We start from the raw sequence: 18,092 nt of genomic DNA on the forward strand, positions 1-18,092 counted from the left end.
AAGTCCTGCCATCCCAGGAATCAATCTGGTGAACCTTCTTTGTACTCCCTCTATGGCAAGGATGTCTTTCCTCAGATTAGGGGACCAAAACTGCACACAATACTCCAGGTGTGGTCTCACCAAGGCCTTGTACAACTGCAGTAGTATCTCCCTGCTCCTGTACTCGAATCCTCTTGCTATAAATGCCAGCATACCATTTGCCTTTTTCACCGCCTGCTGTACCTGCACGCCCACTTTCAATGACTGGTGTATAATGACACCCAGGTCTCGTTGCACCTCCCCTTTTCCTAATCGGCCACCATTCAGATAGTAATCTGTTTTCCTATTTTTGCCACCAAAGTGGATAACTTCACATTTATCCACATTAAATTGCATCTGCCATGAATTTGCCCACTCACCCAACCTATCCAAGTCACCCTGCATCCTCTTAGCATCCTCCTCACAGCTAACACTGCCTCCCAGCTTCGTGTCATCCGCAAACTTGGAGATGCTGCATTTAATTCCCTCATCCAAGTCATTAATATATATTGTAAACAACTGGGGTCCCAGCACTGAGCCTTGCGGTACCCCACTAGTTACTGCCTGCCATTCTGAAAAGGTCCCGTTTATTCCCACTCTTTGCTTCCTGTCTGCTAACCAATTCTCTATCCACATCAATACCTTACCGCCAATACCGTGTGCTTTAAGTTTGCACACTAATCTCCTGTGTGGGACCTTGTCAAAAGCCTTTTGAAAATCCAAATATACCACATCCACTGGTTCTCCCCTATCCACTCTACTAGTTACATCCTCAAAAAATTCTATGAGATTCATCAGACATGATTTTCCTTTCACAAATCCATGCTGACTTTGTCCGATGATTTCACCGCTTTCCAAATGTGCTGTTATCACATCTTTGATAACTGACTCCAGCAGTTTCCCCACCACTGATGTTAGGCTAACCAGTCTATAATTCCCCAGTTTATCTCTCCCTCCTTTTTTAAAAAGTGGGGTTACATTAGCCACCCTCCAATCCTCAGGAACTAGTCCAGAATCTAACGAGTTTTGAAAAATTATCACTAATGCATCCACTATTTCTTGGGCTACTTCCTTAAGCACTCTGGGATGCAGACCATCTGGCCTTGGGGATTTATCTGCCTTTAATCCCTTCAATTTACCTAACACCACTTCCCTACTAACATGTATTTCGCTCAGTTCCTCCATCTCACTGGACCCTCTGTCCCCTACTATTTCTGGAAGATTATTTATGTCCTCCTTAGTGAAGACAGAACCAAAGTAATTATTCAATTGGTCTGCCATGTCCTTGCTCCCCATAATCAATTCACCTGTTTCTGTCTGTAGGGGATCCACATTTGTCTTTACCAGTCTTTTCCTTTTTACATATCTATAAAAGCTTTTACAGTCAGTTTTTATGTTCCCTGCCGGTTTCTCTCATAATCTTTTTTCCCCTTCCTAATTAGGCCCTTTGTCCTCCTCTGCTGAACTCTGAATTTCTCCCAGTCTTCAGGTGGGCCACTTTTTCTGGCTAATTTGTATGCTTCTTCTTTGGAATTGATACTATCCCTAATTTCCCTTATCAGCCAGGGGTGCACTACCTTCCTTGATTTATTCTTTTGCCAAACTGGGATGAACAATTGTTGTAGTTCATCCATGCAATCTTTAAATGCTTGCCATTGCATATCCACCGTCAATCCTTTAAGTGTCATTTGCCAGTCTATCTTATCTAATTCACGTCTCATACCTTCAAAGTTACCCCTCTTTAAGTTCAGAACCTTTGTTTCTGAATTAACTATGTCACTCTCCATCTTAATGAAGAATTCCACCATATTATGGTCACTGTTACCCAAGGGGCCTCTCACGACAAGATTGCTAATTAACCCTTCCTCATTGCTCAAAACCCAGTCTAGAATAGCCTGCTCTCTAGTTGGTTCCTCGACATGTTGGTTCAAAAAACCATCCCGCATACATTCCAAGAAATCCTCTTCCTCAGCACCTTTACCAAGTAAAAGAACCAAATTTCTGATCAATTAATATTTTAAAATTATAAACATAACTCATAAAATCATGCACTTCAACATTAAATACTGAATTGGATTTAGTGAAAGGAACCATTCAATCCGATGCTAGTGCAAACTCAGCTGAAATTCCAGGTGACATGTTGCAGAGTGATTCGTGCTTTCTATATTAACAACTTGGACCTTTAAAAAAGCCTTTTTTGGCATTAATATCTGAGGATAATAGCTGTGGATATATTAAAAAAATAGATTGAGAATAACAGGTGTATTTATTCTGCTGATTTTAGAAAGCAGTTTTGAATAACACATCGATTATCCTCTCTAACTAAAAGTAGCTTTTGACATTTTTGCCCTTAAGTTAGGTAGTCTTTCTTTAATTGGACTGAATTTGTTTCTCAGAAAATTAGCAGTAAATAATAAGTTTTATAATCAAGTGCTGAACTTTTGCAGTCTTTGCATTGTGTCACATTGGTTGTTGTTAGAAGAAGCCTATTAAAAACATCCAGCAGAGCATGGAAGATTTATACATAATTTGTGGGGATTTGTAATGAAGCAATCACAGAATAATGTTTCCAGTGGGTATTAAAGGACATCATAATAGAGGAAATTTAAATCTGTGGAAGAAAGATGAATCAGAAAAATAAGGAGGAAAAGTAATCATAGAAACTTAGAGCACAGAAGGTAGCTAATTTATCCATTGTTCTACTGTTTGTCACCTCATCGAAAGAAATTTTCCTGCTGGATTCACACCCCATTCTTTTTGCCTGGTCTGTAATTGTGTCCTGTTCATGTACTTATCCTCTTAAGATGCTTATTAAATTTTCCTTTTATCGTTACTTGTAGAAATTTCCAGCTCATAAAAACTCACTGTGTTGAAGTCCTCATGTTGTTTCTTTCTTAAATCCATTAATTCAAATTTGTATTCACAGGTAGGCAAACTTTTATTGTCTGCACATTCGCAGTCCAACGAATGCATTTCATTTTATCGGCTGTAATGTATTTTAAAGTTCCTAAGGTCAGGAAAGATGTACAAGTACAATTTCCTTATTTTGTGTCTTAATCCCATGAAAACTTCCTTAATTCTAAATATCTCAATTAAATTTCTTGTTAACCTTCAGTTGAGATATTAGAACTCTATACAACCCTGGTAGACCACTCTTGGAATATTGTGTTCAATTCTCCTCACCTCATTATAGGAAGGATGTGAAAGCTTCAGAGAAAGTGCAGCAGAAATTTACCAGGAAACTGCTTGCACTAGAGAGCATGTCTTATCAGGATACATTGAGCGAGCAAGGACGTTTCTCTTTGGAGCAAGTGAGGAGGAGAGGTAACTTGATAAAGGTGTACAATATGATAAGGGACATAGATCAAGCAGATAGCCAGAGACTTTTTCCCAGGGTGGAACTATCTAATATGAGGGGGCATCATTTTAAGGTGAATGGAGAAAAGTATGGAGGGGATGTCTGAGATAGTTTTTTTTTATAAAGAGGGTGGTGGGTGTGTCAGGTAGTGTGGATGCAGATATATTCGGAGCACTTAAGAAACTCTTAGAGACACGAGTAATAGAAACATGAAGGGCTATGCAGGAGGGAAGGGATTGATTTGAGAGATTGGACAAAGTTTCACTGTTTTCTGTGGAGATTTGGAGGTTGAGGTGGCATCTGATTGGATGTTTACACTTGTTTGCATCATACATCGGGTGTTCTTGTCAGTTAACTGATGAGGCAACCGTAGCCTTTGGACAGGAGCAGATGTTGTCAGGTGGTGCCCAACCTTCATAGAGTGTTTTGACCTTTAACCACTACACTGTCCAGGGACTAAGGACTGGTCCAGGGACTTCCTCTCATGAGTTCCTCACATCCTTCCTCTCATGCATGGTACTATGTGCTCCATCAGGATGATTTTCTTGTCTTTGGTGGATCACAGTACAACAACTGGTCGGTGTGGTATGCACCACCTCCATGAACTGCAGATTCCTCCCCACATTGACCCTCATCTGCCATAATTTGGCAGTTTGCAGCAGATTGGATTGAGGCTGTTTGATATGACTGGCGTGGCCCTTTCCTTGATGTAAATGACTGCCTTTTTGCCTCTCTGCCAGCTGAGGACCAAAGGGTCTGTAGTGTGCTATAATGTTCTGTGCCTATGAAATTAAACGGTAAGTGCCAGGCCAGAAATGATCAGATAAGTGTGAACATTTGAGATGACCTAGTTTTGAAGGAAAAATAAAAAGAAAACAAATTATTGCTTAAATGAAGTGAACTGCAAAATGGTCATAGTCACACAGCGCAGAAAATAGCCCTTCAGTCCATCAAGTCAGTGCCGATCATCAAACACCTATTGACTCTAATTGTCAATCATGAAATAACTATTGACCCTAATTGTCAATCATCAAACACCTATTGACTCTAATTGTCAATCAAACACCTATTGACCCTAATTGTCAATCATCAAATAACTATTGACCCTAATTGTCAATCATCAAACACCTATTGACCCTAATTGTCAATCATCAAACACCTATCGTCTCTGAAAAAGGATCTGGTGTTTCCCAGCATATATGACAAATAAACTCTTTTCAGTCTTCCAGCTAGGTACAGGTGTTGATTATGATCGACATATCAATGACAAACTCTGCCATCTTTATCAGGGACACTGCTTGGGCATGTCAAGTCCGGTGGTATTTATACCCCCATAGTCTATCTTTCCTGGTTGGTTAGTCCTCATCCCATTATGTTTCCACTCTCCCACCTTGTTTACAATCGAATTCAAGCCCGAGAAGGGTTTATTTACCTATTGACCCAAACTGTCAATCAAACACCAATTAACCCTAATTATTGACCATAAAATACCTATTGACACTAATTGTCCAGTAATTCCATTTTATTCTCCCCATATTCCAGTCAGCTCACCACAGATTCTACCACATAGAGGCAATTTATGGAGACCAATCAACCTATCAGTCTTAGAAGTAGGAGGAAACTGGAGCATATGGAGAAATCTTGGAGAAAACCCATGCATTACAAGGAAAATATGCAATCTTCACACAGATAATACTGAAAGACAGGATTGAAACTGGATTGCTGGAAGTCTGAGGATGCAATTCAATTAGTTGTTCAACTGGAAAATCACAGGAAAATTAAAATATAGATGGAGGCTATTTGGTTCTTCATGTTTGTGCCATATTAACAAGAGCTGTTTGACCTATTCCCAGTTTCCAGCATGAGATCCATGGCACTGATTGAGGTCAGTATTGGCTAGCTTCTAATTCTATTCAGTAAGAGATAGCCTACTGATATTCTTTGCCAAAGCCCATATCAAAGGAAGGATAAATTTGTGCAGGACACAGTGACAGGTGAACAGCAAATGTTCTCCAGTCTGATATCTGGGATAGCATAATCAAGCTAAACATGGGCTCTCTTTAGAAAATGGAAACACTCTGTTGCTATAATATACAGAATTCTTAAGGTGCTTGTTTGGGTAGATGGAAATGGATGGGATCTCCTTTAAAAGTATGTCTTTCTGCCCAAAGAGATATCAAGAAAGGTAAAAATGGTCACCATTAATGGAACAATGATACAGTGATTAAATCAGAAGAACTTGGCTACTTTTGTGAATTGGACAGTCTCTAAAATGATACCTTTTTCAATCTCTCTCTAGAGAAGAGACAAAGGAGACTCCATTTGCACTTAATATAAATTGTGCTTGAAATTCTACCAATCTATGAGTGTCTTAGCCAATTTTAAATGCTAGGTTTGGGAAAACTGCACCTGATATTAATGCAACTTAGTAGTTTCAGATGTGCAGCAGGTTTGTTGAGGAGGGTCTCCTAACGGGTATAAGCTTGGCGACTGACGGATCAAATATAGGATTGGTGATCATGAGTGCACTCATTTTCCAAGGACAAATTTGTAGTCAAACGTGGGGCTCATTGTTGGGAAAGGGTGGTCATTAGTGCGATGTAGGGTTTGACTGGCTTCAGGGGAGTTTGGAGGTGGGAGTAGGTGTTTGGAAAAGGATGCCTCTTGTCAAGTCAGATGGTTCGAGTTTGCTGATGAAGATTTTAACCTTGGAGGAGGGGTTAAAACATCCATGGAGAAGATCAGCAGCTTTTACAAAATTTAAAGGGTCCCTACCCATATTGTACACAATGCCAGATTGGGATATACTCCATCAAAGTAACTGTAAGTCAGGCAGAAACAGAGCTCGTAGGCATTGGGAAGTCCTTCTCAAGCACATGGCAGTTGGATGACATGGGTCATACATAGTTATTTGCAAAATACATAAGTGGTATCTAGTTAGGTGTTGCATGTCATTAGATGTCGTGGCACATGTATCTTAATGTGCTAGATATCCCAATAAAGCAGAAACAAAATCACAGCATCCTGTGCAGTTTGAATGAAGCACAAAGTTTTATTGCTCATTTAAGTTTGATCACTGAGTATACAAAATTATTGTTTTTTTTGCTCCACTTTCTCAACATAAAGTATGACAATAACTCTTGTCCTGAGCTGCATTTGTGGCTAGTCATGGGGAATTCACTAGTACCGTAATAGTTTTAAACTTTCTATTAATGGCACTAAGAAATATGTATATATTTTAATCCATTGAGGAAAAAGTGCATTGAGATAATTTGTTAGCTAATCCTTTGTCCCTTCAAGGCAAATACTCGTTGTCTAAAGCAATGTAGTGAAAATGTTATGCTCCAATTTTATTAACTTTGAGGTTTGCATGAATTATATCTGTTACTGGAATCTATAAAATTGTGCTGCACTTATCCTGATTTACAATTTAAAGGACCAGCCATTTACTAGAGAATAACTCTTTGTTACACCTGACTGAACCAGATTGTGATTTCATCATATACCGTAGGTGGTATCAAAAAGCTTTAAGCAATATCTAGATTACAGTCTAAAATGTAGAAATATATTAAAAAGTTAAATTTTCACTTAATGAAATAGACATTCATATTAAAAAATAACTGCTGAAGCTGAATAACTCTAAATTTTATCCAATATAAGGTCCAATGTCCTTGTGGGCAGGTTTGCAAGAGATGTTCAAGAGGGTTTAAAATAATTCGGCAGGGGAATGGGAATCAGAGTGATAGTGCTGAGGTTGGGGCAATTGGTTTACAAACAAAGGCAATCTGTAGTGAGACTCCTAGCAAGGAGAGGCTATGACAGGGCAACATTGCTGTCAGCAGAATAAGTTGCAATGTAAAAGGCGGTCAAAATTGAAAAGGGTGAATACAGGACTGAAGGTGTTATATTTGAATGTGCACAGCATACAGAATAAGGTAGATGAACTTGCAGCACAGTTACAAATCGGCAGGTATGAGGTTGTAGGCATCACTGAATTATGGCTGAAAAGATTATAGCTTGGTGCTTAATGTCCAAGGATACACATTGTACTGAGAGGAAAGGTAGGTAGGCAGAGAGGGTGGTGAGGCTCTGTTGGTAAAAACTGAAATCAAATTATTAGAAAGAGGTAACATAGGGTTGGAAGGTGCTGAATTGTTGTGGGTAGAGCTAAGGAATTGCAAGGGTGAAAGACCCTGAAGGGAGTTGTATACAGACCCCCAAACAGTAGTAAGAATGTGATCTACAAGTTACAATGAGATACAGAAAATACATGTCAAAGGACAATGTTACAATAGTAATGGGGGACTTCAATCTGCAGGTAGATTGGGAAAATTAGGTTGGTGCTGGATTCCAAGAGGGGAATTTTCTAGAATGCCTATGAGATGGCTTTTTAAAGCAGCTTATGGTTGAGCCCACTAGGGTACCAGCTATTCTGAATTGGGTGTTGTGCAATGAACTGAAAATAATTGGAAAGCTTAAGGTAAAAGAACCCTTGGGGCCAAGTGATCGTTATGTGATTAAATTCACCCTAAAATCTGAGAAGGAGATGTTAAAATGGAGTAAAGGGAATTACAGAGTCATGAGAGAAGAGTTTGCCTGAATTGACTAGAAAAGAACATTGGCAGAGATGACAGCAGAGCAGCAATGGCTAGAATTTCTGGAGCAACTCAGAAGATATATACATCCCAAAAAGGAAGAAGTATTCTAAAGGCAAGTTGACACAACCGAGGCTAACAAGAGAAATTAAAGCCAATATAAAAGCTAAAGTAAGGGCAAATAATAGAGCAAAAATTAGTGGGAAGTTAGAGGATTGGGAAGCTTTTAAAAGCCAACAGAGGGCAACAGAAGAAGTATTTAGAAGGAAATGATGAAATACAAAAGTAAGCTAGCCAATAATATTAAGGAGGACACCTAAAGCATCTTCAGATACATGAAGTATAAAAGAGAGGTGAGAGTGGATATCAGACCCCTGGAAAAAGATAGAGATAGTAATGGGGAACAAGGAAATGGCCAATGAACTGAATAAGTATTTTGCATCAGTCCTCACTGTCGACGACACTAGCAGTATGGTGGAAGTTCCGGTGCATTAGGGGTCAGAAGTGTGTGAAATTGCCATTAGTAGGAAGAAAGTTATTGGGAAACAAAGGTCTGAATGTAGATAAATCACCTGGACCAGATGGTCTATGCCTATAGGTTCTGAAAGAGGTGACTGAAGAGATTGTGTAGGCATTAGTAATGATCTTTCAAGAATCACTAGTTTTTGGAATGGTTTTGGGAGACTGGAAAATTGCAAACATCACTCCACTCTTCAAGATGGGAGAAAGGCAGAAGAAAGGAAATTTTACACCAGTTAGTTGACCTCTGTGGCTGGGACAATTGTTAAGAATGTGTTTGCAGGGTACTTAGAGACTCTGATAAAATAGGCTGTAGTCAGCATGGTCTCCTCAAGGGTAATGCTTACCTGACAAAGCTGTTGTAATTCTTTGAAGAAATACCAAGCATGATAGACAAAGGAGAATTAGTTAGTGTCCTGTACTTGGATTTTCAGAAGGCCTTTGACATTGTGCCACACATGAATCTGCCTAACAAGTTAAGATGCTATGGTTTTACAGGAAACATACTAACACGGATAAGGCAGTGGCTGATTGGCAGGAGGCGAAGAGTGGGAGTAAAAGGAGCCTTTTCTGGTTGGCTGCCCATGATCTGTGGAGTTCCACAGGGGTCTGTGCTCTTTTTATATGTCAATGACTTGGATAATGGAATTCATGGCTTTGTTGCAAAGGTTGTGGTTGATACAAAGGCAGGTAGCTTTGAGGAAGTAAAGAGGCTACAGAAGGACTTGGGCAGATAAGGAGAATGTGCAAAGAAGTGACAGATGGAATAGTGTCAGAAAGTGGTCATGCATTTTGGTAGAAGAAATAAAAGGGGGGACTGTTTTCTAAATGGAGAGAAAATTTAAAAATCTGAGGCACAATTGGACTTGGGAGTCCTTCTGCAGGATTCCCTGAAGGTTAATTTGCAGGTTGAGTCTATGGAGAGGAAGGCAAATGCGATGTTGGCATTCATTTCAAGAGGACTAGAATATAAAAGCAAGGATGTAATGTTGAGGCTTTATAAAGCACTGGTGAGCCCTCACTTTGAGTATTGTGAGCAGTTTAGGGCCCCCTATCTTAGAAGGGATGTGGTGACACTGGAGAGGGTTCAAAGGAGGTTCACGAAAATTATTTCAGGATTGAATGGCTTGTCATATGAAGAGCGTTCATAAGAATTCAGAAGAATGAGGGGTGACCTCATCAAAACCTACTGAATGGTGAAAGATCTTGATAGAGTTGATGTGGAGAGGATGTTTCCTATGGTGGGTGAGTCTAGAACCAAAGGACACAGCCTCAAAATAGAGGGGCATCCTTCTAGAATGGTAATGAGAAGGAGTTTCTTTAGTCAGAGTGATGAATCTGTGGAAATCATTGCCACAGGCAATTAGAGGCCAAGTCTTTACAAATATTTAAGGGGTAGATTGATTTATTCTTGATTGGTCAGGACATAAACGAATTCAGGAAGAAGGCAGGAGATTTGGCTGAGATGAAACATGGATCAGTCATTGTGAAATGGTGGAGCAGATGCAATGGGCTAAATGGCCTAATTCTGCTCCTATATCTTATGGTCTAAATAATCTAATTATTATTTAACATGGAATGTGCAAAAACAACCCTTGCAATTATAGCTAGTCAGTTTCATCTCAATGCTGGCATTCTTTGAAAAATGAAAACTATAGAAAAATATTTTGAAAATCAGATTTTTAAATTAATAAAGAAAAGGTAGCAGAGATATATTAAAGTTTGAGTAACCCAGGGGATTTTTGTGATGATGCAACAGAGGCTTGCACAGTAGACTTGAAGACCGAAAGTAGAGTCATGATTAAAAAAAAAACTTCTTTCTCCACTTAATGGAGATAGAATTATAGCATTCCCCAGTTTTTTGAAAGAACCGTATCTACTTGATATTTGTTGCTAACTTCAACATGGATGTGCAGTGATGAATTTCAAAGTTTGAAGTTAATACACAACTTGAAAATGTTAAGATCAAAACAACATCATAATGAAACAGATATGCCAGATGAATGGACAGACACTGGCAAATGGAATATCATGCAGTGGTGTTCTATTTATGGCAGGAGGATTAAAGAAAGAATCAAGAAAGTGATTAATGAAGCATATCAAGCTGTTTGTTCAACTTTTGGGAACTGTGTGTCACTGCCAAGATCAGCATTTTTCCGATAGTGAGAACTGTTATGCAGGTAGTCCCATGGTAATGCTGGGGTGTGATTCTAGATCTAAGGCACAGTGACAGTGAAGATCTCTATTGTCTACAACAATAGTGAGTGCAGTCTTTTTTGTGGCTTTAGGTTGAAGGAGCAGCATTACTGCTGGTGATGCAAAAAGACTAAATAAGTTCATCAAAAAGGCTGGATCTGTCCTTGGCTACAACACTGACTCTTTTGAGTTAGTGGTGGAGAGGAGGTCACTAAACTGTTATTCATTATGGACAACCTGGCACATCCTCTCCATGACCTACTGAATAAGCAGCAGAGCACCCTTTCGAACAGAGCACCCTCATTTTGCTCCACTGTCATAAGGATCATTAAAGGAAATCTTACCTGCAAAATGCAATAAACATATACAACAGTTCATCTCTGTATGACAGGAGAACACACATCACAGTACAATAGTCTGTTTTATTATTTTGTACATTATTGCATATTGGTAAATTATGTTTATTATTCTGTACTTTATTATTAGTTACATCTGTCCACTGCTAAGTCTGTTTTTAAATGTTGCTGCTGTAACCAAAGAATTTCCCACTTGGAATCAATAAAGTACTTATTATTTTTATTATTATTATATTTTGCAAGTAAAGGATGTGTGTGACTTGGAGGGGAACCTGCAGACATTGATGTTCCCATACACCCATAGCCCTGTTCTTGGTGATAGAGGCCTTGCTTTGGGAGCTGTAATCATGATATCCTGGATGATTGAATGCAGTACCTTTTGGAGCTGGAATGCACAGTTGCAGAAGGTTGAAACGTTTAGGGTTGCAGACAGGGTCTCAGTCAAATAGGCTGCTTTATGCTACTTGGCACTAATTTATTTGTGATACTCAAGCAAACAGTGTGTCCTGTTTTAGGGTCCTGGTATCACTTTGTAGTTGGAGAAAAGGCTTTGGCATATCAGAGGGGAGAAGTCTTTCCTTCATCTAGCTGCATCATAAATTTGGACATAGATCTTTCTAAAACCTTCTTTTCATCTTGCTGGATTCCTTCCCCTCAAGAACTAGGTTCTTTGATTGTTGTTTGGCATCATCTCTGCTTGTCTGGCAGAGTACAAGTCTTTTCTTTAATGAAAGTTGCTGTTGGAAGTATACAAATACTAGTTATATTAGATCTGTAATATAACTTGAAATAAAAGGATACATGAACATACACTCTGTCCACTTTATTCGGTACCTCCTGTACCTAATAAAGAGGCCACTGAATGTATGTTCATGGTCTTTTGCTGCTGTCGCCTATCCACTTCAAGAATCAATGTGTTGTACATTTAGAGATGCTCTTTTGCATATCACTGCTGTAACGCATGGTTATTGAGTTACTATCACCTTCCTGTCATCTTGAATCATCGGCCATTCTCCTCCAGCTTTCTCATTAACAAGGTGTTTTTGCACATGGAGCTGCTACTGACTGGGTTTCTTTTTTTATTTTTCACACCATTCACTGTAAATTCTAGAGGCTGTTGTGTATGAAAGTCTCAGGAGATCAGCATTTTCTGAGATACTCAAACTACCCCATCTGGAACCAAGTGTCATTCAACAGTCATAGTTGTGGGTTTCACATTCCTTGGCCACTCTGACGTTTCTTCTGAACAACTGAACCTGGGAGGTGGTGGACAAGCAAGGAGATAAGGTGAGAGAGGAAAAGGGGATGGGGACTAGTGGGGGGGGGGTGCTATTACTGGAAATTCAAGAAATTGATATTCATGTCATCAGGTTGGAGGCTACCCAGATGGTAAAAAGCAGGAAAAAGAGAATGGAAAAAGAGCTATCTTTCGGAAAAAGCAATATCTGGCCTCCTGTCCTCTCCTTCTACAGCCCTGTATCTCTTTCACCAATAAACTTCCCAGATCTTCACTTCCCCCTCCTGGTTTCACCTATCACCTTCTGTTTCTCCCTTCACTCCCCCCTATCATTTAACACAACTCATGTTATTTTTTATCCGGTCCTGAGTTTCGGCCCAAAACATCAACTGTAGTCTCTTCCACAGATGCTGCTTGGTCTGCCGAATTCCTCCAGCATTTTGTGTCTGTTGCTTAGATTTCCAGCATCTGCAGATTTTCTCATCTTTGTAACTGAGCCACTTGACCATGTCTGCATGCTTTTATGCTGCCACATGATTAGCTAATAGGATATTAGCACTTAATAAAGTGGCCACTGAGTGTGTATATATTTACTTAATTTCCCCTTGCAAGTGCTTAACTTTAATTATCTTACGTGTGTTTATTCTTCCATTTTTAATGTCAGGAAACAGAAGAAAGTTGTCCTTCAAACTGTGCACAAACTCTGTAGGGATGCTTCTAGGTAGATCTGATGGATGATCTTAATTCTTTGTAGACATCAGATTTTCAAGTGAGAGATTGATTACATTGTTTTCGGATTCTTTTGTTTGCCATCTCTGAGAGAGCATGTAATTGCAGTCAAAGAAGAACAATTATCTTACCTGCTTTGCTTGTTGCTTTTCAGTGCTGGAAATGAAGTGACTTTCTTTTTAAGGGTTTTTCCTTAACATTGTTCCAAAATAACTGTCAACCAGGATTTCATTTCCCTCAGTACCAACTTTGGTAAAATACATCTGTACTATACCTGCCATGAACTTCATATACAGTTGAAGTCAGAAGTTTACATACATCTTAGCCAAATACATTTAAACTCAGTTTTTCACAATTCCTGACATTTAATCCTAGAAAATGTTCCCTGTCTTAGGTCTGTTAGGATCACTATTTTAAGAATGTGAAATATCAGAATAATAGTAGAGAGAATGATTTATTTCAGCTTTTATTTCTTTCATCATTTTCCCAGTGGGTCAGAAGTTTACATACACTTAGTTAGTATTTGGTAGCATTGCCTTTAAATTGTTTAACTTGGGTCAAATGTTTTGGATAGCCTTCCACAAGCTTCTCACAGTAAGTTGCTGTAATTATGTTCCATTCCTCCAGACAGAACTGGTGTAACTGAGTCAGGTTTGTAGGCCTCCCTGCTCGTACACACTTCTTCAGTTCTGCCCACAAATTTTCTATCAGATTGAGGTCAGAAAATGATGGCAAATCTGGTTCATCCTTGGGAGCAATTTCCAAATGCCTGAAGGTACCACGGTCATCTGTACAAACAATAGTACGCAAGTATAAACACCATGGGACCATGCAGCCGTCATACCGCTCAGGAAGGAGACACATTCTGTCTCCTAGAGATGAACGTACTTTGGCACAAAAAGTGCAAATCAATCCCAGAACAACAGCAAAGAACCTTGTGAAGATGCTGGAAGAAACAGGTAGACAAGTATCTATATCCACAGTAAAATGAGTCCTATATCGACATAACCTGAAAGGCTGCTCAACAAGGAAGAAGCCACTGCTCCAAGACTGCCATAAAAAAGCCAGACTACAGTTTGCAAGTGCACATGGGGACAAAGATCTTACTTTTTGGAGAAATGTCCTCTGGTTTGATGAAACAAAAATTGAACTGTTTGGCCATAATGACCATCGTAATGTTTGGAGGAAAAAGGGTGAGGCTTGCAAGCCGAAGAACGCCATCCCAACCGTGAAGCCTAGGGGTGGCAGCATCATGTTGTGGGGGTACTTTGCTGCAGGAGGGACTGGTGCACTTAACAAAATAGATGGCATCATGAGGAAGGAAAATTATGCGGATATATTGAAGCAAAATCTCAAGACATCAGCCGGGAAGTTAACGCTCGGTCGCAAATGGGTCTTCCAAATGGAAAATAACCCCGAGCATGTCTCCAAAGTTGTGGCACAATTGCTTAAGGACAACAAAGTCAAGGTATTGGAGTGGCCATCACAAAGCCTTGACCTCAATCCGATAGAAATTTTGTGGGAAAATCTGAAAAAGCGTGTGCGAGCAAGGAGGCCTACAAACCTGACTCAGTTACACCAGTTCTGTCTGGAGGAATGGAACAAAATTCCAGCAACTTACTGTGAGAAACTTGGGGAAGGTTACCCAAAACGTTTGACCCAAGTTAAACAATTTAAAGGCAATGCTACCAAATACTAATGAAGTGTATGTAAACTTCTGACCCACTAGGAAAGTGATGAAAGAAATAAAAGCTGAAATAGTCATTCTCTCTACTATTATTCTGACGATTTACATTCTTAAAATAAAGTAGTGATCCTAACTGGCCTAAGACAGGGAACGTTTTCTAGGATTAAATGTCAGGAATTGTGAAAAACTGAGTTTAAGTGTATTTGGCTAAGGTGTATGTAAACTTCTGACTTCAACTGTATATTTTGAGCCTAATCCTTAAAGCATACTAATATTACCCATCAACTACCAGTAAACTTTGGTACATTAAGTTTTCTGGTTGCCCGGTGCTCAATAACCACCATGTAACATCACAGATAACATTGCGTTCAAAACATAGGATCAAATATTAATTCCTTACAGTATTTGAGTACAATAGCTGAGTGTATCATCTACAAACTGTACTGCATTTATTCAGTAGACCATGCAGTCTTGTTTATCAGAATGAACATGGGCAGTAGATGTATGGGAACATCATCACTAGTAGTATCATCTCCAATTTGTTTATTCTCCTAAGAACTATCTGTTCCTTTGATTGTGGGTCTAAATCCTAAAACTGCCATCGACAGCCTGCCCACTGGGAAGGCACCAGGATTGGATGGCATTCCACCAGAGGCCATCAAATGCGCAAAGGGCGTCTTGCTAAACCACCTGCACGAACTATTGTGCCAGTGCTGGATAGAGGGAGCAGTGCCGCAAGACATGAGAGACCGCAACATTGTCTCCGTATATAGGAACAAAGGGGACAGAAGCAACTGTAACAACTATAGGGGGATCTCCTTGCTGAGCATCGTTGGGAAGGTCTTCGCCCACGTGGTCCTGAACAGACTGCAGAAAATAGCCAAAAGAGTATATCCTGAGTCTCAGTGCGGTTTCAGGTCAGACGCTCCACAATCGACATGATCTTCTCCCTTTGACAGCTACAAGAGAAATGCAGAGAGCAAAGACAGCCACTTTACATCATTTTCATTGACCTTACGAAGGCCTTCAACCTTGTGAGCAAAGACGGCCTGTTCAAAATCCTCACCAGGATTGGTTGTCCCCCGAGGCTCCTCAGGGTAGTTCAGTCATTCCACACAGACATGAAGGGCGTCGTTCAGTTTGACGGCTCTTCTTCAGAGGCCTTCAACATTCGCAGCAGTGTGAAGCAGGGCTATGTGCTTCCCCACCCCCTCCCTCCACCCTGTTGACATCATCTTCGCAGTCATGCTGAAGCACGCCTTTGGAACATCAACTGATGGTGTCTACCTCGACACCAGATCGGACTGGAGGCTGTTCAGTCTGTCCCGGCTGAGGGTGAAAACCAAGGTTCGTGAAGTACTCATCAGGGACATGTTGTTTGCAGATGACGCAGCACTGGCAACACACTCTGAAGAGCAACTGCAACGCCTCATGGACAGCTTCTCAAGCGTCTGCCAGGATTTCAGCTTGACCATCAGCCTGAAGAAAACCAACGTGTTGGGCCAAGGCATTGAGCACCCCCCGCCATTACCATCAACAACTACGAGCTGGAGGTAGTTCACGAGTTTACATACCTTGGCTCCACCATCATGGACAACCTCTCTCTAGACCCCAAGATCAATAGACGGATCGGACGAGCAGCCTCAAGATTTGCCAGGCTGACAGAGAGAGTCTGGGAGAACAGAAAGCTGACGACGCACACCGAAGTTGCAGTCTACAGGGCCTGCGTCCTCAGCACACTGTTTTATGGCAGCGAGACCTGGAGCCTCTACCACAGACAAGAGCGGCATCTCAATGCCTTCCACCTTCGCAGCCTGAGACGAATCCTGGACATCACATAGACTGACCGAGTCACCAACAATAAGGTCCTGGGCTGCGCCCAGATACCCAGCCTCTTCACCCTGCTCCAACAACGCTGTCTTGGCTGGTTGGGCCATGTACACCGCATGTCAGACGGGAGGATCCCGAAAGACCTGCTGTACGGGGAACTGGCCTCTGGCAAGAGAGCACAGAGGTGGCCCCATCTTTGTTTCAAAGATGTTTGCAAGAGAGACATGAAGTCACTGAAAATGAACGTCGAGAGGTGGGAGGACATCGCAAGCGATCACAGAGGTCTCTAAAGAGGAGAAGAGAAGCTGAGGCTTGCTGCTGATGAAAAGTGCACTCATTGGAAAAACAGCACCAAGACAACACTGGAGGACAATGCCTTCAAGTGCAGTTGCTGCAGCCGGGACTGTCACTCCCATGTGGGCCTCTACAGCCACAACAGACACTGCTCTAACACAGACTGAAACAAGACTTTCCAGGCGCAGATTCATGATCTCGCGAGGCTAACGGATGCCACCACCTTCCTTTACCAGGTAGCTCATCACCATCTTCTCAAAGGTAATTAGGAACGGGCAACGAATACAGGAATCACCAGCAATGCCTAGATTCCAAAACAGAAGAACAACTACAAATAAAACCCACTTCCACCATCATTATATGTACTCACCCAAGAGTGGATTTGAGCTGAATTCCACAGCTGTATCATTTGAGGGGTAATTCTGAAGGTGAGCAGGCTGAATTTGCATTCCTGCAAAACCAATTATTAGCACAAAATAGATAAAGCAGAAAGCTGGCGCACATCTGTTCTGCACAGCTCCAGAGAGAATCCTTTATATTTCTGTTGACCCAACAATTGCTTGAACAGCTTTTTTTTTTGAAAATCTTTAGCTTTTGAGGCTGTGAAGGTTAATTTTTATGACAGCTCCCTTCACACCAAAGGAACTTACAGGAGCTTGGAAAGTGGAGTTTCTGCTGCAAAGCACTTTGCTGACTTTTCTACTTTTGAAGAAAGAATTGGAAATCATCATGTTGATGCCATCCAGATATTGCCTTTTGCAACAACATGTTTATTGCCCAATGTTCACTGCATTGCTCTAATTCTTTTCTTTTGTATTTTAATCATAAATACATATTTCAGTTATCCTGGACTGGAAAAGCTAGACTATGTAAAGTTCAAAGTGAGTGTTAAAATAGTGCACATCTAACCAGAGTGTGGATTAAAATAAATAATTCACACCAGGAGCAAATGCAGATAAGTGTGTGATTGCAGTGGCGAGACCTCGGAGGCAAGGAATAATATCTTGATAAGGTCCTAACATGTTCTGGGTGACAAATAACCAGTGGAGTGATACTTACCCTGCTAGTTATCCCAATGCTTATATCAACAGAGGAGAGTTGTGTGCATAGGGATTGATGATTGGAAGGACATTAAGTCTAGGGAGTCACATGCTACTAAAGCCAGTGAGATGTTGCAACAACTCTTGCAAAGGATTATTATAAGACACTAATATTTGTCTGCATTAGTTCAAAAGTGTATCCCGGTCAACCTTTTGCCCTTCCACGCTAATCC

This window comes from Mobula birostris, chromosome 3 (genome assembly GCF_030028105.1).
Source record: "Mobula birostris isolate sMobBir1 chromosome 3, sMobBir1.hap1, whole genome shotgun sequence".
In the NCBI taxonomy this organism is placed as follows: Eukaryota; Metazoa; Chordata; class Chondrichthyes; order Myliobatiformes; family Myliobatidae; genus Mobula; species Mobula birostris.